Source organism: Tamandua tetradactyla, chromosome 19 (genome assembly GCF_023851605.1).
Source record: "Tamandua tetradactyla isolate mTamTet1 chromosome 19, mTamTet1.pri, whole genome shotgun sequence".
NCBI classification, from domain to species: domain Eukaryota; kingdom Metazoa; phylum Chordata; class Mammalia; order Pilosa; family Myrmecophagidae; genus Tamandua; species Tamandua tetradactyla.
In genome coordinates, this window is record NC_135345.1 from 50,974,872 (window position 1) to 50,995,756 (window position 20,885).

General features: G+C 39.1%; 1 protein-coding gene across 3 annotated transcripts in view; it reads right to left on the reverse strand.

The window, feature by feature from the left end:
* The window catches only part of TEC (tec protein tyrosine kinase), a 134,633-nt gene that overhangs the window by 112,103 nt on the left and 1,645 nt on the right, over positions 1-20,885 (reverse strand). The window contains exon 1 of one of the 3 annotated variants that reach the window (XM_077136798.1): positions 14,564-20,148. The exons of the other annotated variants lie outside the window; for them this stretch is intronic. The gene's annotated coding sequence lies outside the window, so the exon portion shown is untranslated. Of the gene's footprint in view, positions 1-14,563; positions 20,149-20,885 lie in introns of those variants that run through there. 3 annotated transcript variants of the gene reach the window in all.

Consider the following 20,885-nt stretch of genomic DNA (forward strand, 5'->3'; position numbering starts at 1 on the left):
TGTTACCCTTAAAATTGAGGGTGCACAGGTAGTTCAGTGGTCAGAATGCCCGCCTTTCATGCAGGAGATCCGGGTTCAATTCCCAAACCATGCACCCCCCCCCCAAAAAAAAAAAAATTGAAGTTTCACTGGCTTAAAAAGCAAAACTTCTTTCAGCTAGAATTCCAGAATATGAACCTGGTCTGAGATCTACTGAATTTCCCTAGCCAATCACTCTCTAGAATCTTCTAATCTCTGCATAAATGCTAATTCCTGGATAAAATTAGGACTTGATAAAAACACCAAGTCCTAATGTATAAAGAACCTGGAACAAGAAAGTGGTATGTCAATTTATATTCCCTTCTTAGCTCTGCTCAGGACCTTCCCAACTTGCTATCTTTATCAAACGCTAAGAAACTGAATTTACCACCTTTATCATCATCGTAAGAAAAATTGAACACCATTATCATAAGAAGTACTGAACACCACCTATAAAGACAGAAAGGACTATACTCCACAATTATTAGCTGAGTGTGTTTTAAACATATGTTCTCAATCTGCCCGATGTTAACAAGAGTACTCAACATACTTTCCTACCCAGTTGATGGCTGAAACTGTTCCACAAATGGACATATACCCGTTCATTCCAAATTTAGAAATAAAATACAAAAAAGCAAATACTCCTAAAAAAAAAGGTAACATGCTAACTGAAGCTTATGTTAAGTTCTCAGTCCCATCCTCTCTTGGTATTGCCTGCAGCTATCACCTCTCACACATGCACCTGGATCCCTCTCTACCAGATCATGTGTTTGGCACATTTGAACATCCCTTATGATCACCCACACCCTCAACCATGCTACTGCACATTCCCTTCCAACTACCATGTTATTTGTGAGTCCTTTAGTAGCAAAACTTCTTGAAAAAAAAGAGATTATGGTTGCCACCTCTATATCTGACCTCATGTTCTTTCTTCAAGCCATTCCAGCTGGGCTTCCGTCTCCACCATTCCACTAAGGCTATGCTTTTCAAGGTGGCCACAGACCACCACGTTGTCATACTCAGTAACCACCTCTCAGTTCCTATCTTACTTGACCTCCCAACAGTATTCAACACAGGTGACTATTCTCTGCTTGAAATGCTTTGTTTCGCTCGTTCTCTGTGACACTGTAGACTCTGGGTTTTTCTTCTATCTTAGATGTTGCTCCTTCTTAGTCTTCTTTGCTGGCTGTTCCTTTTCTGCTTTACTTCTAAGCCTGGGTCTGCCCCAGAACTCTGTAATGGGCTCATTTTTCTTCTTCAGCTACACATTCTCTTCATATATGGCCTCATCCAGTTCCATAGCGTGAAATATCACTGATATGTTGATAACTGCAAAATCCCCATTTCTAAACCTTAAGTCTGCAAGAAACTCACTTATATACCCAGCTGTCAAATGTGACATCTTTATTTCAATATTTAACAGGCATCTCAGACATAACGTTAGCTAAAACAGAACTCTAGATATTCCATCAGGGTAAATGGCCAGACCATCTCCCCAGCAAGTCGACAAAAAATCTAGCAGTAATCTTTGATTCATTCCTCTTCCTTATACCTCAAATCTAATTAACTAGCCTATTCTGTGGATTATACCTCCAAAATATTTTCTGAACCTATTCATGTCTCTCCACCTTCACCTCTTTCCCATTAGTGTAACAGACTGATTGTACTGATGGCCCCGATTTTCCATACCTTCTTGTATCTTTTCACATATCCCTGTAGCTCTGACCTTTGGTAATGCCTTTACACACTATATTAGTTAGGGTTCTCTAGACAAACAGAATCAACAGGAAACACTCGTAAATATAAAATTTATAAACGTGTCTCACATAACCGTGGGAACACAGAATCCAAAATCCGCAGGGCAGGCTGTCGAGCCGACAATTCTGACAGAGGGTCTGGACGAACTCCAGAGGAAGCTCACTGGCCGAAGCAGGAAGAAGAGCCTATCTCTTCTGAATCCTCCTTAAAAGGCTTCCGGTGATTAGATTGAGCATCACTCATTGCAGAAGACATTCCCCTTGGCTGATTACAAATGAAATCAGCTATGGATACAGCTGACATGATCATGATTTAATTCTATGAAATGTGCTCATCACAACAGACAGGTCAGCACCTGCCCAACCAGACAAATAGGTACCACCACTTGGCCAACTTGACACATGAACCTGACCATGACACACACTGACTCTGGGTATAACTATGTGACTTGCTTTGACCAATGGGATAGTAGCAAATTTGACAAAGCAAAGGTTTGAAAATGTGCTTGTTGTTTCCACTTCCGCTCTTGCTTCAATCATCACGAAAACATGACTGTGCCAGGCTGAGACAAAGCCCAGGTTAGCCTACTGGAAAAATGTAACATACATATGAAGGAGAGAAAAGTTGTCCCAGCCTTCTCAGCTGAGGTCATCCTAGACCATCTGAAAGACAGCCATTCCCCAAACGTATCAACCAAGATCACAGAGCTCCCTATCTGACCTGCACATGACAACAGACACAAGAGTAAGCTGAGTCAAGATGACTAGTCCAGATCAGCAGAAACACTCAGCCATCCCACAACTCATGTAATAACAAACCTTTATTTTGATATGCCACTAAGTTTATGGAGATGTTTATTTCATAACATTAATGTGACAATAAATCACTGATAGAGTCACATAGGGACTACCGCAATAGTTTCTTAATGGGTCTCCCTACTTCCCTCCTTATATCCTTATAATCCTTCCTCTTCTTATTAGTCAATGGGGTCTTTTAAAAATTAAATCAATTCAAGCCCTTCACCCTTCTTAAAACTCCCTGATGACTTCTGTGATGGGTAGGTTCTGCTGTCAACTTGGCCAGGTAATGATGCCCAGTTATCTTGTCAGGGAAGCACTGGCCAGACCATCGCTGTAAAGGTATTTTGTGGCTGGTTGATAAACCAGAAAGCTGATGTATTAAAACATTAGTCAGTTGACTGGATCTGTGGCTGATTGCATCTGTGATCAACTAAGGCACATCTCCCACCAACATGATAATCCAATCAGTTGGAGAATTTTAAGAAAGAAGAGAGACTTTTCCACTGCTTCTTCAGCCAGCGAGCCTCTCCTGTGGAGTTCGTTCAGACCCTTCATCATTGCTGCCAGCTCCACAGCCGGCTCTGTGGATTATGGACTTTTCCGTTCCCACTATTACGTGAGACATCTTTATAAATCTCATATTTACAGATATATCCTGTTGGTTCTGTTTCTCTAGAGAACCCTAATACAGCTTATGAATGTACTTATATTAAACCCCCACGTTCTTACCCTGGCATACCACCTACGTCTCCAACCTCATGAAGTACCACTCTCCCACTGGCCCACTACGATTCAACCATACTAGCTTTCTTCCTGTTCTTCAAACACTGCAAACTCATGGCTGAGTGTTTTGCACATACTGTTCTCCCTGCCTGGAAGACCACCCCACCTATCCTCCCTATATAGACAGATTCTTCTTGTAACTAAAATTTCAACTTGAATATCACATTCTCAAAGAGGCCTTCCTTCAACCACCCAATCTAAAGTAGAGAGTCACTTTCAGATATCCTGTTTTAATTATCTGCATGTCACAATGCATCATTTTTGTTGATCGTGTGTTTGTGTGTGCTGTCCCCACAGGTTGTATGCTTCATAAAAGCAGGAGGCTTGTCTGTCTATTCACCACCAGATTCCCAGTGCTTACAACAGTTCTTTCACATAGTAGTTATTCATTAAATAATTGATGAATGCTGCCTAATTTATGGAATAAATAAATGATTTAGATCTTTCCTGTCAGCTGACTGATAGAAGCTGAAATGGGAAAGGAGAAAATACAAACTGATTTTGAAAGGAAAGTCTAGAAGTGAAGAAAATATTTCACCTGGTATAGCAAAGAAGTTGAGAGTCTGAACTCTGAAAACAGCCTAGAATGGAACCTTGATTCTCCTCTTTACTGGCTATGGGAACATGGACATGCTAGTCACCTCTCTGAGCTTCAGTTTCTTCATCTATAAAATGGGATAATAATTCCTACTTCATGGAGTTGTTTTAAGAATTAAATAAGAAAATACAGTAAAGTACTTAGCATGCTATCTGGATCACAGTAATTAATGAACATCAGTGATGATGGTGGTGATGGTGATGGCAATGATAATGAAACCTGACGTCACCCTTGCTGTTATTCATTAAATAAGTATAATCCATAGTATCTCATTTAATCTTTTGAATCTACTTAATTGCTTTCAACTTCCAAGCATTTCAAACTGTCCCTTCTCACCAAGAATGGAATGAGCATAGGTCCTAAGCCAGAATAGTTGGGCTCTGATCCTGCCTCTACCCCTAACTAGTGACCTTGGGTGAGTCACCAACCTCCCAAAGCTATAAGTTACCTAGTCAGCAACTCTGTACATTCCCAAGGCAGGATGGATGCACAGGAAACATTCTGTGAAGGGGAGGCATTGTTGATGTAAGGTAGGGACATGGAGGCAAACAGATAGGCAGACAAATAATAGCTTCACACCATTCCATTCCAGAACACAAACAGGAATATCTAACACCTTAGCTCAAGGCTACCCAAATCATGTTTCTCAGAACACCAGGACCTGCCATATGTATGATAACACATGTTCATACTAGATCTCATGAGGGCAGAGACACTGGCTTACTTCCTTTTCTCCTGTAGGAACACTGGCCAGCACACTGCTGATCACATACTATCACACTATGTACTTACCACTTGCTTGTTAAATGAATGAATGGACAAATATATTTGGGAAAAGCCAGGTTAAACCATGCCAAACAGGTTTGAATTTTTCAGAGCCTTCAACAGATGAATAAGCTCTGTGAATCACACAGAATGGCGCATATGCCAGCCTTATTTGATCATGGAACTCTATTTCCCTTGAACCTTATTAGCATCTCTTAGATAAAATAGTTTGGAAAACATCATAATCTACTGTAATTTGTCATTTTTTCTATGCAGAAATTAACAAGTTTTATTCTTTATACATAAAGTAATTAAAAGGCCATGTACAGGCATAACTCAAAGATATTGCAGATCTGGTTCAAGACCACCACAATAAACCAAGCCATACAATTGTTTTGGCTTTCCAATGCCTATAAAAGTTATGGTTACACTATTTACACTATACTGTAGTCTACTAAGTGTGCAATAGCTGTATGTGTACCTTAATTTAAAAATACTTTATTACTAAAAAATGCTAACCATCATCTGAGCCTTTAGTGTATCGTAATCTTTTTGCTGGTGGAGGGTCTTGCCTTTGTTGATGGCTGCTGGTTGATCAGGGTGGTGGTTGCTGAAGGTTGGGGTGGCTATGGCAATTTTATAAAATAACACAACAATGAAGTTTGTCATTACAACTGACCCCTCCTTTCATGAAAGATGTATCTGTACTGTGCAATGCTGTTTCATAGTATTTTACCCAAGTAGTACTTCGAACTTGGAGTCAATCCTCTCAAACCCTGCCACTGCTTTATCAACTAAATTGATGTAAGACTCCAAGCCCTCTGTGTCATTTCGATAATGTTCAAAGCATCTTCAGCAGGAATAGATGCCAACTCAAGAAACCCCTTCTTTGCTCATCCATAAAAAGCTTTTTATAAAGCATCCATGATAATCTTTTATCCTAAGATTGAAGGAATTCAGTTATATATTCTGGCTCCATTTCTAATTCTCACTCACTTGACATTTCTACCTCACCTGCAGTTACTTCCTCCACTGAAGTCTTGAACCCCTCAAAGTTAGAATCAACTTCTTCCAAACTCCTGTTAATGCTGATATTTTGACCACCTCCCATGAGTCATGAATGTTCTCTATAGCATCTTGAATGGTGAATCATTTCTAAAGGTTTGCAATTTACTTTCTCATATCCATTAAAAGAATTGCTATCTGTGGCAGCTATAGCCTTACAAAGTGTATTTCTTCAACAATAAGATTTGTTGTCAATAAGATTTGAAAGTCAAAATTATTCCTTGATCCATGGGCTTGAGAATGTTTGTTGTGTTGGCTGGCATAAAAACAACATCAATCTCACTGAACATCTCCATCAGAGCTCTTGAGTGACCAGGTACACTGCCAGTGAAAGGACTCTTCATTTCTGCACAGTAGGTGTCAACAGTAGGCTTAAAATGTTCAGTAAACTATGTTGTAAACACATATGCTGTCTTCCAGGCTTTGCTATTCTATTTACAGAGCTCAGGCAGAATAGATTTAGCATTATTCTTAAGGACCACAGGATTTTCAGAATGATAAATGAGCACTGGCTTCAACTTAAAGTCACCAGCAGTATTAGCCTATAACAAGAAAGTCTGCCACTCCTTTGAAGCTTTGAAACCAGGCATTGACTTTTCCTCTCTAGCTATGAAAGTCCTAGATGGCATCTTTTACCATCGAGGAGAATCAGCTGCATGATTCTCATAAGGCTGTTTCATCTACATTGAAAATTTATTGTTTATTGTATCACCTTTAACAATGACCTTAGCTAGATCTTTTGGATACTTCCTGCAGCTTCTATAATAAAACACTTGCTACTTCACCTTGGACTTGTATGTTAGGGAGTCAGCTTCTTTCCTTAAACCTCATGAACCAACCTCCACTAGCTTCAAACTTTTCTTCTGCAGCTTCCTCATCTCTCTCAGCCTTCAGAAAACTGAAGAGAGTTAGGACCTTGCTTTGGATTAGGCTTTATCTTAAGGGAATGTTGTGGCTGACTTAATCTTCTACCCAGACCACTAAAATTTTATCCATGTCAGCAATAAGGCTGTTTCACTTTCTTATCATTTCTGTGTTCATAAGAAACACAAGAAACACTTTCATAAGAAAGTGATTTAAAGTGAGACATGTGCTACTCTTCCTTTCACTTGAACACTTAGAAGCCATTGTAGGGTTATTATTAACTGGCCGAATTTCAATATGTTATGTCTCAGGGAATAGGGAGGCCTGAAGAGAGTTAGAAAGACGGGAATGGCTGGTCTGTGGAACAGTCAGAAAACACAACTTTTTTTATTAAGTTTACCATCTTATATGGGCACAGTTCATGGCACCCCCAATTACAATAATAATATCAAAGATCGCAGACAACCACAACAAATATAATAATAATGAAAAATTTTGAAAAATTGCAAGAACTACCAAAATGTGGCACAGAGACACAAAGTATGCACATGCTACTGGAAAAATGGCACCAGCAGACTAGCTCAACATAAGGTTACCACAAACCTTCAATTTGTAAAAATTTGCAATATCTATGAAGTGCAGTAAAGTAAAGTTCAATAAAATGAGGCAAGCCTGTAATTTGACTCATAGCTAGTATGTAGCTGTCTGGTTCTCATTTAAAGTATTTTCAGATAGCTACTATTATCTTCCAACATCCTACCCCTTGAAATTTTCCCTAATCAGACAAGGCCTCAATCTCTTCTATATCCTAACCAGCAGGTAACACCTCAGTTCCTGGCTGGTTTCACTGCCCTGCTCCCTGTTCCCTGCCCCCTCATAATCAGCCTGTTTTGAAAATCCTTCCATCTCTTCTTCAACTATGTTATCTACATGCTTTTAGTATGATCTTTCTTAAACTGTTTTAATTATTATGCTTCCTCTTTTATAATCAATTCAACAAAGTTTTTAACTTGTTGTTTACAATACTATCCCACTTGTGAAAACTTTTCAAAGTACTTCCTCTCTCTTTTATAATACAGGCTGTTCTTTCTCTTGCATTCTCCCACTTGGACCCACTTTAGGGTAATTCTTTAAGTATATATATTCATGTATAATCCGATCTGGGCACCCTCTTTATTTCCCACTACTTTTTGCAAGTACTTAAGCAAAGAAACACACCAGCCATTTCCATAGCTCCAAGCCTCTACTCAAGCTATTATCTCAGGTTAGAAGACTCTTTCCTCTTTAGCCACCTGTTGAGATCCTATTCATTTCTGAAGGTTCTGTTGGCATGTTATCTCTTTTATGAAATCTCTCATCTTCCACTCCTGTCCCTTTTATTGCCCCAAAGGCCACTTCACAACTCGCTGAAGTCAGACATATAAAGTTGGTTGTATATATTAATGTGGAAAGGGGAGAGTTGGGAGAGAAGGCCATGAACCAGATGAACCTATCAGAGAGAAAGACCAAGAGGTTGGTGGCAAAAGGAGAGATGGGGACAGTATTTGCATGAATGACTTGAACACTAAGGGTAGACAGGGCTCTCGTGTGAAAGTAGAACTGTGATGACCTGGAAGCAGCAAAGGAAGCCAAGAGAAGGCTACTGCAGAGAGAGTTGCAGGGAAGGGAGTGTTTTCATTCTTCAAGGAGGCGGGGCGTGGAAGAGTTGATTCACAATGGAACAATGCTCTCAGACGGCCACTGGAAAGATCTGGGAAGGAAACCAGCAGAAGGACTGGAAGTTTACAACTAGAGGAGGGTTAAAAGTATATCACAAAACAACTGATTAGAAAGGCTGGTAGCCAAGAAAACTGGGGATAAGAGGCAAGGCCTTGTCCTAAACTGGCTGAGATCCCAGCTGATGTCAGAGACCCGAGGAGTTAAGTATTCAACAGTCTTTGATTAGCATTCAGAGGGTAGGTTGACTGGTGGTTCCCTATAACTTCAGGTATTTATGTGACACCTGAGACTCAGAGAAAGAAAGCACTGAAGCTATAAAAGTCAGCACTACCCTATTCAGCTTCTGTTTAAAAAAAAGCTGAAAAAGTGATCAGACTTCATCTAGAGATATGACTGAAGCAGATGTGGACAGGACTAAGGTAAATCAGAATCCTGGGTAAAGGATGATAGGGCTCATATTTTCAAACTTCAACCGTTGTGTGATACCAAAGGGAGAGATGTTTATTTGGCACAAAATTTATAGTTTGGGTAGCACATTCTCTAATTTAACTTCTATGATCAGTTTACTTGAACACCATAATTACATGGAATCTTGTATAGGACATGAGATCTTGTTGTATTGTTCAGGTTAGTGTAATGTCCCAATATATCCCAGAGTAATTTGCACTAAGAATAAAAAAGTATTTGCAAAGTTCCCTTGGAGGACTAGGAGAAAGGAAGAAATATTCAACTTCCTTATATGGGGAATTCCTGATATGCTCACAAACAGTGGGGACAACCAATTTAGTAGGCTGAGCCCTTAATCTTGGGGCTTGCCCCGATAAAACTTATTCCTGCAAAGGAGAAGCTAAGCCTACTGATAATTATGTCTAAGAGTCACCCCCAGAGAACCTCTTTTGTTGCTCACATGTGGCCTTTCTCTCTAAACCCACTCGGCAGGTGAACTCACTGCCCTCCTCATTATATCACACATGATTCCCAGGGGTGTGTATCTCCCTGGCAGTGTGGAACCCCTGACTCCCAGCCTGGTCCTGGCATCATGGGAATGAGAAAGCCTTCTTGACCAAAAGGAAGAAAAGAGACAAAATAAAGTCTCAGCGGCTGAGAGATTTCAAAAAAGAGTCTAGAGATTAACCTGGAGGTTATTCTTACACATAATATAGCTATCCCTTTTTAGTTTAGTTTAGTGGCTAGAGGAAAGAACCTGAAACTGTTGAACTGTTTTCCATCAGCCTTGATTCTTGAAGAAGACTGTATACCTATATACTTCTACAATGTGACTGCGTGACTGTGAAAACTTGGTGTCTGATGCTCCTTTTATGCAGAGTATGGAGTGAAAAAAAAGGATTAAAAAACAAATAAATAGTAGGGGGAGATAAAGGGTAAAAATTGGGTGGATTGAAATATGGGTCTATGAGAGGGACGGGTAAGGGGCAGAGCATGTATGAGTTCTTTTTTCTTCTTTTTGTTTCTTTTTTTGGTGTGATGCAAACGTTCTAAAAATGATCATTTTGAAAAATACACAATATGTGATGATACTGTGAGCCACTGATTCTATAATATGGTTGAACTGTATGTACATGGACATTTCTCAATAAAAATATTTTTAAAAAATAGTAGGTTGGTGTGTAGGTTTTCTGATGTCTGTGAAAAACAGATTTCTCTAACGCTCCACTCATGGCACAATCCTTATCCCACCCAGAGCCAATGTGTGTGGGCTTTGCCATGAAGGTGGAGGAGTTGTGGGGAGGGGGGCTGGCTGTAGTACCTCCTTCCACTAGGGCAGGGCTGGAGATCTGAAAGGAAAAGCTCAAGCTGAACAGAGTCCATAGGGATCAAAGTTCTCAATTCGCAGTGCAGGCCCAAGAAGTAGTGGGCTTATTTAAAGGCTAGACAAAGAACAACAATGGGGAAATCGAGGACAAAAATATTCAACTTCTGAAAAGTCTGTACATTAGGTTGGACCCTTGCAAATACAAATAACTAGATTTAAGTACAAATAACAACAAAAAGAATGCATAAGCTCACAAAATGGAGATGTCTCGGGACACTTCAGACACAGCTAAATCCCGAGGTTCAAATGATGCTCTGTACCAGTTCAGTGCTATTTCTCTCTGCATGACAGCCTCATTCTCTACTACTTCAAACAGCTTCCTCCAGAGAGCAAGAAAAGATGGCCCTCAAGAGCTCCAGGTTACACCACTCTATCGGCAAAAAATATCCCGGGGGGAAGAGGACCTCCTAAGCACCAGCAGAAAAGGACCCTGATTGAGGCAGCTTGGCCAAGGGGAGGGACTTCTCAGATTGACCAAACCTGAGTCACATGACCATCCTTAGCATTAATGTCAACCCCACCCAAACCACATGAATTAGTGACAAAGTGGTTCCCCAAAGGAAAGAAGTTGCACAAATAAATGTCCACTACAGCGCAGTCAATTATCAGTAGGGCCTCAGACCCTGTGATAGCACTTAAAGCACAGAAGGGCTTTGAAGTCAGGCAGAACTGGTTTTAAATTTCAGCTTAAACACCTACCAACAGTGGGGACTCAAGTAAATGAATTAATTATTCAATGCCTCAGTTTCCTCATTGTAAAATGAGTACTATAGTTCATGCCTCCAAGAGACAACTGCAAGGATTAAATGAAGCAAAGCACATAAATTGCTAAGCACAATGCGTGACACAAAGTAAGTGCTCAACAGATGGTAACTATTATTAGTAATAACAACAATGACCACTGTTATTATTATTATTAGAACAAGGGTCCACATGAAGGGTGAGCTGTGACTCAGTGAAAAACAAAGAGCACTGTCAGCACTTGTAAAAATCAGCCATGGGTCAAACATCATTCAATGAAACTCAGGACACAATACAGGGGTCCACAAGGCAACAGAGAAATAACAAATCAAATAAATAAATGTACTGAGCACCAGATACCAGGATACAGTTATGAACAGACACATACAGCTCCAAGGCAAACTACAATGAAGAGTGACTATAGTTATGTGACACTTTTTTGGGGAAAGGGAAGGCTGACTAAGGCTGCTTCAGTTCTTTCAGGCTGAGGGCACTGGGACAGTGCTAAGCATACAAGACAACAATAAATATGCCCAACAGTTAGAATGTTAGGAAGGCACAGGAGATCCACCACCATCCCCCAAGAAATACCTCTGCATGAATTAGGAGAAAGTGTCACTTCTTTTAGAGACTTTACCTTCACCTTTCAAAATAACTGTTGCAGTAAATAAATACATCTCCTATGAACACAATGTGAATGGGAACCCGGTTTTGCAGCGTACAACTGTACAACGCAGACCTGGGTATAGACAAGGGAAATGAGAGGCTGGCTGAGAGAGGCGACACTGCAGTAGAGTTGGGAACGGAGGAATCCCTGAGTCTTCAGAGGCAGTATTTTTTTTTTCATCACATAATTGCATATCATCATCATGACCATTTCTTAAAACATTTGCATCAATTCAGAAGAAGAAAACAGAAAAAAATTCATATATACCATACCCCTAACCCCTTCCTTTCTCTGATCACCGGCATTTCAATCTACTAAATTTATTTTAACATTTGTTCCCCCCTATTATTTATTTATTTTTAATCCATATCTTTTACTCATCTGTCCATAAGGTAGATAAAAGAAGCATCAGACACAAGGTTTTCACAATCACTCAGCCACACTGCGAAAGCTATATCATTATACAATCATCTTCAAGAAATATGGCTACTGGAACACAGCTCTGCATTTTCAGGCAGTTCCCTCCAGCCTCTCTCTTTAGTTATGCCTTAACTAAGAAGCTGATATCTACTTAATGCATAAGAACAACCTCTCAACTCTGTTTGGAATCTCTCATCCATTGGTACTTTATTTTGTAGAGACAGTATCTTTTACAATAGAGCTGTACTATCTAAATGGTAGCCACTTGCCATATATTTGCTACTGAGCACTTGAAATGTGGTTAGTGCCACTGAGGAACTAAATTTTTCATTTTATTTATTTTAATTAATTTCATTTTTAAACTGAAACAATACAAAATATTTTTCCATTAGCCACAGCTTTTATTTTTTGGTAGAATATATTTCACCTTATCTGCTGCATTGCATAAGATGTTGTATTGTGGTGTACATGTCAAGAGCATACATAACTTCTATTAATAAATTTTTATTATTATGTTGAGTATATGTGTTGAAATTATACTATTTTTATATATTGGTTAGATAAAATATATTATTAAAATTAATTTCACTTGTTTTCTACTTTTTATAATGTGGCTACTAGAAAATTTTAAATTCCATACATGGCTCATAGAATATTCCTGTTCAACAAAGCTTCTATGATGACATCTTAAGGGTTAACAGGCTTGGGTTAATACCCAGAGGAACTGGTTGCTTTGGTTTTGTTTGAAGCAGACATTTATATTTTCTTCTTGGCTGCCCAACTCTATTTACCAGAAGGAAAATAAGAAAGGAAGAGAGGGGCATAGCTCAGTGAATAAAACTCAGTAGAGCCCATAGAGTGAGCTCTAGAGGTTGACTGTATTGTCTTGCACTCTGGCCCCAACACTTACCTCTTATCAAGTGGTACAGAACTTCCCTGACCTTCAGTCTTTTCATCTATAAAATGCTAAAAACAATCTTGTCATTTCCTACCTCATATGTAGGAAAGATGAAATGAGATAATCCATGTAAAGTGCTGTGCCTGGAGCCTGGCACAACTCATGGAGCCAGGAGGGAGGAGGAGTCTTTATTTAGGAATAAAGAATGTGGAAATGAATGGGTTCCCTTGCATTACTTAGCTCAGAATGCCATGTTCAAAATGGGGCCACATGTCTCCTCAGGATTTATGTTTCTCAACAGTTTGATAAGGGTGTTTTATACAACCTTCCATCCTATTGATAAATACATTTGCTTTTCTCTGTGGCCATTAAGTCTTTAAAGAACACTGATAAAAACTGCAGAAACTATCTTACATGCTGAAGTTATCACGAAAACAGGGAAGATGGCATCTCTTAATTATTATGACTTTTAGCTAGCAATTTTGGTCCTTAGCTAGCAATTTTGGTGCAAGTCATATACTTAGTGCCTATCTCCAGACAAGAGTTGACAATAATTCCTTTATTGAGTCAAAAATGGGAAACTCAATATCCTGCAAGTACAGATGGATTCATTTTATTTAAATGCATTCTTTACCAGTTTCCTGTCATTTTGCACAGTTTTGAGGTCAGAGCTTGGCTTGTCAGCATCTCAATAGGTTCAAGTTGACTATAAACTTGGAGTTTACACTGTATACTACCTCTTCTACATCATTTACTTTAAAATATGTAATTAGACTAGTTCAGTCACATCGTATCCTCAGAAATGTCGATTTATGCCTAACCTTTCTTCTGTCTTCCAGTCCCCTCTCCACTCCTGATTTTAAAAACATTTCTCCCAGCATCTCTGATTCAATTTACTTAATAGCCTTTCATGTGAGGTTTTTTCAAAATCACTTCGAAAATCGCAGGTTATCCCTGGCTTCCATATTTATTTAGAGCTTTTTAAGAATTCTAGAGGATTTATCAAATGTGATTTCCCCTTTACAAAGAAGGCTATGATCACTTATATCCCCAAAAAAGGTTACAGTTGTTCAAAACTGTGAAATACATCTTCCCTGCACATACACATCATGCAGGACTTATTTTATCCTCCACTTGTTCCACAAGGTTCCAAGAAAAACTCCATAAACACAAACTGAATTTACCCTTTGTTTTTTAGCAAGCCATTACCCTCTATGAGGCTCACTTTTCTAATCTACAAAATAGATATAATATATATGCCCTTTGCCATATATATTATGAATGTGTATTCATAATATTATGAATGTGTATAAAACACACAGAGAAATGCACAAAGTCCCTTACAAGCATTAAGCCATGAATCTCTCTGTAGTGGACTGTTAATTATGTGTCATTATGCTTTGTTTAATAGAGGCATTAAACAAAGAATAGAGGCATGGCAGCATAATTCCAATTAATAGTTGGCTTAGAAATTCAGCCCAAGCTTAAACATTAAAACATAATATCCACAAAGAAGTCGAAGGAAAAATCTAATTAGGAATTCACCCTGCTCTAGTTCTTTATCGAGAAACTACATTAATGTGAAATTATCTAATATTGCTGGTTCCCTGCCACCCTGCTGAACCCTACTTACTCATGCGGTCTAGGAATGGGGAAATGGGTGTGAGCGCTGGGGTTCCCGAAGGATGTCTGCTGCCTTCCTGGCTCACAGGAAGGGTCATAAACCCCAGACCAGGCATCACAGTCAAATGTAATATCATGGATACCATCACAACCCCCGCACATTTTGTTACTGATCCTGGAAACTTTTCCCACCAGACCTCCAATAAAATGAGTTGAGGGTGGACCACGGTGGCTCTGCAGGCAGACTTCTTGCCTGCCACGCCTGAGACCCGGGTTTGATTCCCGGTGCCTGCCCATGCAAAAAAAAAAAGAAAAAAATGAAAAAAGGCTATAGACATCAGCAGGAAGAACAGAGCCTCTGCAATGGCTTTGTCAGGTTCTTCTGGCTTTATCCGGACATAAGTACACATATAACATGGTCTCAAAAGCTCTAGCTATGCATTCTGTCCTCACCTAGAGGAGAAGCTATTGATCCAAAAGGTCAAAAAGGAGGATAATAGTAAATGTATTTAACTTTATGTATCAGGTGAGCCTTTATAAATTATTAGTTTGAGCCCTTCCAACAATAATTAATAGAAACTATAGGTCCTTAAACCCTATAGTAATATTTTGAAAAATAGCTGTCAAGGAAATAATCTCCAAAAGAGAAAAAAAAAGTATTTTATAGCGTATATATAGTGCCACAATTATATATTAACATGACAGAATAACACCTATTAAAATTGATAATCAATTCTACAAGAAAATACCTGAACAACATTATGCATGAACTAATTAAAACCTCATACAGCAACTGCATGTATATAAACAAATAACAAAGTCTGGTTACACAAACAGTTGCACATAAGGCTCCTTAGGTTAACTGTTTTCTATAAAGTTGCTAAAGATTTTTTAAAAAACTCACAGAATGACAGAAATGTCTGATGGGGTTCTACAAAGATTCTCTCTGGAATGGGTCAGGACTATTTTTAATTTCTTCTTTGTAAACTTCAGTATTATTTAAATTTTTATTTTTTGTATGATATATGGCCAGAGTCACATCTCATTCTTTTTCCATGTGAGTATCCCGTTATCGCAGCACCATTTTGTTGAAGTTTTTGTGTTTGTTTTTTGCTTTTGTTTGTTTGTTTGGGAAGTGCATGGGCCGGGAATTGAAACTCGGGTCTCCCACGTGGCAGGTTAGAATTCTACCACTGAGCTACCCTTGCACCCCCTGTTTAAATTTTTTAACAATAAAAATATAAAACCTTTTGACAAAACATTCTTTTTTCCTATAATGATGGCAGATGGGGTCCAAGGAGCACACTGAGATTCAAAGAATCTTAGTGACACCCCAGAAACCTATCCTTAGCCTAGGGGAGTCAGGAGGCTGTATCAGCAGCTCTACGCCCAAAAAACAACTTATCAACAGTTCTTTAATGCAACGCTTCTATAACTGGTTTAAATATGTGAAAAAGAAATTGGAAATCCTTTGAAAAAGTTACAAAGCATGTATATCTAAATTTGTATAATCTGACAGTATTTATAAATCAGATAAACTGGGTTGTTTTCCTGCATGTCTAAAGGTTCAAGCATGTATCACCCAAAGCAGAAAAATGAAAACAATAATAATCCTGGTAGTACTGCATATTTAAATCTTATTCGTAGAAAAATAAACCTTGAAATCACTCCTTTGCAGGTTAAAAAAAAAGCCATAGTTTCATTTTCTGGATAGTTATGTGGAGATCCCACAAGTTGTGGTTGAAACAAAATATTGGGGTTACATAAGGACATCAAAGTTTCTAAGGAAACGGTTAACAGAAAAGACATTGCCATAACTCTACATAATGACAAAAAGATAAAAACTTGTTCCTATTCAGGATAGAATATCACAAAAGTCAAAGATAAAGGCAGCTGCATATTTGACAGTTTTGCAGGAACAGTAACTCATATAGAAATATTATTTGAAGTCTGTTATTTTGATATTCCATTGTTAAACATTAAAAAAGATTTACATCTTGAAAACCTGATAGGCAGTTACAAAAGGAAATACACATATACATATATTTACATGTATGGCTGAAATCCAAACAGAGGTCTTCCTCCTTCAGAAACTTAAAACTCACCAGACTAGGTGACCTAATCTGCACGTATGCCCTCCCTCCTTCAAAGTCACTGTATTAGCCACAAAAACCAAGACAAGCACGACACTACGCTTAGAAGAAATATGTGGGTGGAAAATAATAATAATAATATTTTGTCCTTGAAAGGATGTTTCCAGTGAGGAATATTCTCTAAATAATATAAGAAACAAGACACTTGGGGAAAAATGAAACTGAATGCTCTAGCTTCAGTGTCTATAGCTAAAGTGAATTCAATGTCTAACAAGAATTAACACATTCAGGCTATTGCGTAAATTGGAAAATTATGATCAAATATGTTTTTTGTTCTTAATTGCAAAGTATCCAGAATTATCTGGAAAATTCTTCAGTACAGTGATCAATTATTTATTAGATAATATGTTCTCCCCGGGAGAGTTTACAATCCAATTGGGAAGAGAAAAAGAACTTATATGGAGCACTTAGAACATTAGAAAAACTAAACCTCACAGAAAGAAGTTGCAAGGTCCTCAAAGTTTCCATTGAGAAACAGAGAAGATGTCTATGGAAGCACAGTAAGGGGAATGAATGTGTAGCTGTTCCCATGGACCAAGCTTTGGTTCCTAATGTAACTAGCGGGTTCTACCATATAAGCCTTTTCTAATCACCTTATCTTTCCATGCCATCCTCCAGAGAGCAAGTCACTACTGCATCTGCGCCACTGTAGCAATTTCTAGCATTCAGGTTTACTAAAAACCCAATGTACTGCCACTTTCATGAGCTTTGCTTTTTCTGTACAGATAAGATGATCTGGGAACAATGCTCTTTCTACTTCAGTGGAAGCATAAAGTAATGTTGACATTGTAAACTACTGGGATAGAATGCTGGAAGGTCACATTACCTTAGGAGGGCCTGAGAAATGACTCAACAGGTAAAATGGGGCTGGGAAAGTTGTGATCAGCCATGAGAAGCCCCGGAGGGCAGTCACCTCTGCTCTACCCAGCCAGAAACACGAACTTGTTGCACATTCCAAGAAGGGCGCAAGCTTGGAAACAGGAAGAGAGAACACTGCTGCTCGTAAGGCAATTGTGTGATAGAATGGCCTCCGAAGAAATTAATGGTAACTTCCACTGAGGTCATGTGGCCACTAATGACACTTGGCCCATCTTTCAGATTAAAGTAATATTAGACTTGTAGAAGCTGAGCTCCATCAAAAGGTAAGAATTTTCAGAGGCCAGGGTGACAGGATGAGTACTCTTAGACAAACAGATCACACAAACAGAAACAGGGGCTGTATGACCAGTAAACTATATACCACCCATGCTAGGGTAGAGACAGGTTTTACCTTCCTTAACAACTGTGATGAACTGGCAGCAGATACTTAGAATTTTACAAGAAGGAATCTAAGATCCAAAACTAGGCTCCAGGAGAGAATATGGCAGGAATGATTAGAAAATATTTGCTGTGGGTAAAGGGAGGGGAAAGAATAGCACACTGTCACAGCTAAATCACACTCATCTCTGGGTAGAGGTTGGTTATCAAATCTGTATCCCAGACATTAATGCCAGATTGAACAAAAACCTCTACTTCTTATTCTCCTGAAAGCCCACTAAAATGACAGCAAAGGGATTTTTTTTCTTTAATGTACAAACCCACAAGAATAGAGACAGTGTGAGAAGAGGTAATAGACACTCTTTAGTGGGATGAGGGAGAACCAGGATTTATATCATAGAATCTCTAAAAGGCTGAATAAGTAAAGGCAACTGGAACCTCTAGGTGAAAAAAGTGAGGACTGAGTGAAGTCTCTTTAAAAAGCAGCTGGATCCCCCTAGATCCCTGCAGTACCCTGGGTAGTTGGGTGGCTGCCCTTTTTCCATTCCAAAAAAAAAAAAAACCTGGAAGTGTTTTTCCCCCTCTAGAGAGGGTAAAACAGAAGGTCCTGGACTGGAATATATCAGGCCCAGTTGAGGGTGGGAGTATTTTACTGAAAACACTATGGAGGGACTATGTGAATATCTGCTTACTGGATGCTGAGATTTCCAGTCTTTTCCACTTAGTTCCCAGAAAACTGACAGCAAAGCCTCCCCCACCCTCCAGGAAGGAATTGGAAGAACCTTTTCTAAAAACTCTCATCTACCCAAGAGGAAACACCTAAACATTATGACATCAGAAGTTCCCCAGATAAAAAGCCCTACCAGATCCCCCTACATGAAGTTCCTAGTTGACAAGCCCACCCACACCTTCAGCTTTTTGATGCTCCATAAAATGTGAGCAGAAAATCAGGGGTATCAGAAATACAGGAAGGCCTCTAACATGACAGAAACCTAAACAAATAAACAGAAAAAAGCAACTTGGGGGGAACTGAGTCTGTGCAGAAAGGGGATTACCAAAAGAATTATCATTAATCAACTCAAAGAGATAAGGGAAGACACTGAAACCATGAAACAAAAACAAGAAAGAAACAAAAACAAGAAATACATATACATCCAAATATACGGGCATACATATGCAGAGAACAAAATAGTTTTAATTTAAAATATTAAAAATATGATTACAGTCTTAAAAAACGCAACGAAATGTCTACATGATAACATTAGTAAATATCTGTAAAATAAAACCAAGAAATAGATGGAAATTAGGGAGGGAAGGGGTAAGAGACTTAGAGGCCCAGTCCAAGATATCCAGTATCTGAAAAACATGAGGCTCTAAAAGAAACATAGACAATAGAGAGGAAAAAATTACCTATGAGGTTATTCAAGAAAATGTTCAAAACTGAAGGATGAACATTCCCAGTTTAAAAGAGCCCATCAAATGCCCAGCACAATGGATGAAAACAGACCCACACCAAGGCACAGCATCATGAAATTTCAGGATTGTGCAAACAAAGACAAAACTGTATAAATTTCCAGAGGGAACAAGAGGGGTTAATACAGGTTACAAACAAAAAATGAAAACCAGACCAGCTTTGAATTTCTCAACAGCAACACCACAAGTTGGAAAGCAATGGAGCAATGCTTCAAATTCAAAACAAAAATTTTGTCCATCCTAGAATTCTATATTCAGCAAACTATCAGTCACCAATAGAAAACAGATCTTTTCAGGCATTCACAGTCTCAAATAAAGACCTTCCATACATCCTTTTCTAAGAAGCTCCTGGAGGATGTGCTCTGCCACCTAAGAAAGTCTACAAAAGCAGAAGAAGATGTGGGCTTCAGATAACAGCAGACCAAACACAGAAGACAGATGCCAGGAATCCCCAGGACAATGATGAAGAAAGCTCCTGAGGGTAACAGCTGTGTCCCATGTGTTCTAAGCGACCAGTCCAGATCTGAGCAACCCAGAAGACTCAGGAAAGGCTTCTTCAGGAAAATGAAACTGATGGAATACCTGATGCTTCTGAGGGAAGAGTCAGAAAATCATCAAATGCATTGGGTTGAATTAATGACTAATATTTAGAAAACTAAGCAAATGAACAAAACAATTATTAACTCCAGGACCCAGGTTCAATTCCCAGTGCCTGCCCACATTAAAAAAAAAAAGAGAGAGTTAGGGAGAACATGATTATCTGAGCAGTCAAACCTGGTGGCGAAATTAATTGTTACACTCTATTCTAAGGAAGAACTGGTTGTGCAACAGAGAAAAAAAGGCAAACCAGTATTAGAAATGGAAGCAAAAACTAAGCCCCTTTCCTCTGGATTTATTCAACAACTATTCTCATGGCATAATTACATGGTACAGGAAATTTTTACAATCACTAGTGACCATAATCAATTTCACTCCTTTCTAACAGAGTTAATGCCTAATTTATGACCCCAGTCCAACCAAAGCAGAGACCCTGGAGGTTGCTGATGAGCATTTAACTTGTTTCCACTTTGTCTGGACAAGAAATCACTGTAAGGTCTCCGAAACGATGGACTCTGTTGTCAACATTTATCAAGCGTCCACTGTGGACCTAGTATCAGGTCGACGACCAGCATCCCCCTGACCTGTGGGCAAAGTCTCTTTGCCCTGGACAATAAGGTGATTCTCCTTGAGGATAGAAATCGGAGAGGGAGGGGTAGGGTAGGATGGAAGCCAGAGGGCTGGAAGAGCAGGGGTGGGGAGGAAGGCACCAACCTGGTCAACCAGGAGGAACCTGTAGACAGAAGCATGGTTGGAGGCTCCCAGCACTCTGGATGCCCATAGGATGTTAGGGGGAAAAGAAGCAGTTAGCTGAGGAAGGCAGAAAGGCCAGCAATCCTTCTCCAAGCATAA